This window comes from Notamacropus eugenii, chromosome 6, assembly GCF_028372415.1.
Source record: "Notamacropus eugenii isolate mMacEug1 chromosome 6, mMacEug1.pri_v2, whole genome shotgun sequence".
Lineage (NCBI taxonomy): Eukaryota > Metazoa > Chordata > Mammalia > Diprotodontia > Macropodidae > Notamacropus > Notamacropus eugenii.
In genome coordinates this window covers 314,220,559-314,225,534 of record NC_092877.1, presented here as the reverse complement: position 1 = coordinate 314,225,534, position 4,976 = coordinate 314,220,559, and positions in this window count along the sequence as shown.

The following is a 4,976-nucleotide window of genomic DNA, read 5'->3' as shown; positions in this document are numbered from 1 at the left end:
ATAGCAACGGCTACACATCTGGGCTTGATTTATTGTTTTGTTGATTGACTTAAGAAGGTATTGATAATGCAGATTTACCTTCAAAGTGTGTGCGCATGTGCTTTTTACCTAGAGAGTACAGTTGTCAAATATTTAGCATACCCTTCTAATGCTCTATCAACTTTCCTTGGCCCCAGGTATCTTAGTGATTAGAATCAGCTGATAATATCTAGTGTTTATATGCACTTTAAAGGTTTGTGAAATATTATACAACCATCAACTCCTCTGAGTCTCATAGCAGCCATTTATATAGACCTGGTTACCTGGATGATATCTGTAATCTGTCCCATTCATCCCTGAGAGAGATGCAATTTCTGCCTTGCGGGAAGCAGGTGAAGGGACATGACTGAGCATTTGCTCTTTTCCTCATCTATCTGAGGGGTATCAAACTGGATTTATATTTATCTTGGTCCTCAAATATTTGTAGTCTAGAGGCCTAGTTTTTAGGGGACAGAAGGAAAGCTGCTTCTTTAGTTGCTCTTAAGGGTCAGGGCATTCCTTAACTTAAAATCTGCTTAATGCCTTCCTACCAGATTTTGGTTACATAAGAATTCATTAAAAATAGTGAATAGTCAAGAAATACTTTTATCCAAGTACAACAGTCAAGAGAAATTGGAGCTCCACTGATTAGAACATACCGAATACTACCCAAGAATGAATGAGTTCTTCTGGGAGAGAGGAAAAATTTTGTAGTTTCTAAGGAGGCAGGCTGAAAAATCAACATTTTAAGGAGCCAGCTTCCCCTACAAATCTGCAGCTTTTCCCTCCTTGTGTCTCTGTCACCATGTGTATTTCAATCTAAGACTTTCTCTGAAGCTGCTTTTCAGAAGTCTTTGCAACCAGTGCTGGCCCTTATGCAAAGACATATCCCAAAGTCCAACTCCTGTTAGTTATTGGGAGTCATATCTTTCTTCATATCCTCATTCCTCATGCAAAATGTCTCAGACTTAGTTGAAAGCCAGTTTATATTTAATTGACATTATCTTTTCCTTATTAATCATTGTCAGGTACTGCATAGAGTCTACATGTGGAAAATGAATTTAGGATAAATACACACATATGCTTAAAACTTTAAAGTATAGCTATTAAAATTGGTTTAGAACACTCTCTGGATGGAGGTTTGGGGTTATATAAGCAAAAATGTGCAGAATGGAAGTCAACTCCCTGGAACACTGGTGTGAAGCTTTAGAACTGAATTCCTTTGAAGGACTCTTCCTAGTTGGAATATTTCCTGTTTCTGAGGACAATGACCTTGAGTATAGCCTTAGCCATAGTGTCAAGAGGCTGCTGTGATTAGTAACTGATCTATTCAGGAGGGAGGAAAGAATTCTCTCCACTGATTGCTCATCCCCACCTTTGAGACAACCCATCCACACTGAGGTAACCACTAACCCCTTTCTGGCTCTCAGAAATCTGGCCATACACTTCACTGACCTCCTGATAGAGCATACTGTATAACATTTTATTAGAATATTAGGAAAAAATTATGTTCACAAATCAGTATCCACAATCTAGTTCAGGTATACTACCCTCATCCTATACAAATCCTCTCAGATGAGGTAGCCAAAGTCTGAAAGTTCAATCCCTCCCTCAGTTCTTCATATGGGGAGCTGGCAAGGCTCTCCTATAGAAAAAAGTCTGTCGATCAAGGCCCAGTCTTTTGAGAGATGATTCAAGACCTCAAAAGAATTCTGATGTTTTCTCCTGACCTTAGGCAACACAGACTCCTGAGGAAGGATCCATCTGATGCTGATCTCAACTCAAAGTAGGTGATTCTACTCATTCATCCTAAAACTATTTAGTTACACTCCATTAATTTGTATCTCTTTCCCTTTCTCATTGGGAAAAGTGTGTGTGTGTGTGTGTGTGTGTGTGTGTGTGTGTGTGTGTGTGTGTGTGTGTAGATTTTTCTCTAATAGACATGAAATGTTGGCAAAATCCTTTACAGGAAGGCAATGGTGGTGGATGCTAGACTCTGCTAGAAGGATGTCAATTCTTTTCCCATCTGTCACCCTCAAACATCCTCCTGCTATTCCCTCTCTGAAATTACAAACTTTCTTTCTGCTGTCCCATCAGCTGTAATGATTATTGAAATTTGAATCAGTCAGAAAAAAGTTCAAAAAAGAAATTCAATATATTGGCAGGTGCTTGTTAGACAACTAATTAAAGTACTCCTCTTTGTTTTCCAGTCATTGAACTTGTTTAATCTTATTCTGTCCAATTTACCCCAATTTCAGCCAATCAACAGTCTCTCCCTTAATCATGTGGTTAGCAGACAAGAACTAGTCCAGAATATCAAAGCATGCTCCATTTCAGGGAATAGGGTCCTTCCTTTTCAGGTCATGATGTCCTTTTGGAACCTCCCTAGCCTCTTTCAAGTGGGGATCATATTAGATGAGCTGCATGTACATGTTGACCATCCTTATTCTCCCTTTTCCACCTTAAACAGAAAATTTTTTCTATGTGTTGCTAGTTAAACTTCCATTTGCAAAGATAAAATTGATGTTCCTTTAAGTCTATCATGCTAGTAATGATCATCTGCCCAGAATTGTGTGGTCTGAGTAGGAATACAAGATAAATGTATGTAGGACTTGTGCATGTGCTCTGTTCCTTTTTGGCAAAACGTGCACATTGTCTGGTGTAAGGACAAGTAATTTGCTTTGTGATGAAGAGCAGGACCATGAATACTGGTATAGTCTTTGTGAGGTGGCATCCAGAATAAGATAACAATTATGGCTTCCTTCAACACACTAGCAACGTCTTTCTAGGGCCATCTTTTGGGTTGGATTTATGGCGATCAATTCTCATCAGCAATGATAGTGAGAGTAATGTATTTGAACTGCACCATCTCAGTGTCTGATGTACAGTGTTTGGAAATAGTGCCAGCCATTCACCAATTCATATCACCCACCTTATGCCACCTCCCACCCCCAAACTAACTCTACTTTGTATCAGTCAAGGAAAAAGTTTGACAAAATAACCAACATCAACTTCACCTGACATCAACAATCCACACACTTCTCTACTGAGAGGAAAGGAAAGTAAGTTTCACTCTCTTTCTTTTGAAAGGCAGGTGGTCATTGTACTTCACCTGAATTCATTTCTCCTTTCTTCATCCATCTTTTCCCTTTATTTCTTCCCCACACCATAACTGATCCTGTCTTTTGCCACAATCTGATCTTACTGTGCTAACTTTTATGACTAACCAGGCATTGATGTTCCTCATATTCAATGTGTCAAGTTCATTAATTTAAAACTCTATTACATAAAAAGAAAGCCTGAAAGGACTGGTATCATAGAGAAAACTACTAGAAATGAGAAAAAAAATCAATTTCATACTGAATCCAGTAAGTCACTGACAGCAGGCAATGACCTAGATAGAATCTGAAACCTATTAAAGTAAACATGTGGTATTCATATCACCTTTCATTTTTGGACCTCAGCATTTAAGACCTAGTCTGTTAGCACTGAAAACACAAAAATCTGAATGTTAAAATTATGTGTATTTTTATTTTCTTTGTCTCTATTACACAAGAGTACCAAATTGTACAAAAACACAGACAGCTAGCTGAAGATAAAGCTTAAAAAAAGAACCACACTAAATTCCCATCATATTTCAGTCCTCCTTGAGCGTGGGGTTCAGCACCAGAACTAGGGCTGATATGACCTGAGTGAGAATCTAGCTTCACTCTACTTCTAGCCCAAGTAGACCAAGAGCTGAGATAGGAGAAAAAGGCTGAACCTCTGCAGATAGGAACTGGAGATACTCACTTTCACCTACTTTTTTGGGGTAGATTTTAAAAATCAAAATAAATCTTTAAGCAAGAGAGAGGGAAAAGGTAGACCATTTTATAGGGGCAGTGAATGACCTAAACTATATTAATTTGGGTAATTAAGCCCTTGGTGCCAGAAAGATAAATCAAAGTTCTCTGTCAGATGCAAGACTGTACTTACTGTTCCATGCTAGAATCCTCTTGGCTCTAAGGGTAGCTTGACTCAACTCCTGCAGAAAGTTTGATTTTTTCAGATAAATGGCCATTTGGTCTTACTGTTTTGCTAGCCACTGTGTTTAGTAATCCAACAGGTACAATTCCAACCTTCAGGGAATGCCCATTTTAAAGGAAACAGCATAGTTGGAAATACATTTCCCCATAAGAGAACTAACTATGCTGGTAATTACACAAGCGTTTTCCCACCAACATCTCCCCCCAACACTCTGCAAATATTCTATCTTATACCTCCCTTTACAAAGTTCACATTGCCATTTTTCTAGGCCCCCTTTATGTAATATGTAGCTTAAAGAAAAGTCAACACTATCATCTTGTGGGGTGAAACTCTCAAAGCTCTAGGACAGTAACTTACTTCATAGTTCATACTATTTACTAGCTGTTATATTCTCTGTGAAGTGTGATGGTTCTTTCCATTCTAAATATTTGGTGCTCTATCCTACCTCCTACCCCAAGTCTGTCAATGAACTTGGTCTCTATTGGATTCTCCTTCCCTACAGTCACTTGAGTCATAAACTGTTATGAGGTTTAAAGAATGTAACCAAATTGAGAACTGAGGCATTATTCAGGCTGCTGTCACAAAGCCATTATTATTTTCTTCTCTACTCCAGATGTTATCACTTTGGGGTAGGGATGACAGCCAGCCTTGGCACACTATTTCCCCACCCACTCATCCACCCTATCTCCTCTCCCTGGCACCAGGGGACCCAGATTGAGCCAACAAAGTAGGAAGATTGACAGATGCTAGAAGGAATGTCTAGAGAAAGTTAATTTTACTCAGAAGAACAAGGATGGTATCTTTGGTCCAGGAATCATTCTCATGTACTCCTTACAACTTTGAGGTGGCACAGTATTACTGTTTGAGGTGTTTGAGAAGAATCAGTATACTGTAACACTAAATTTGACAGAAAAGACACAGGAAAAATCGAG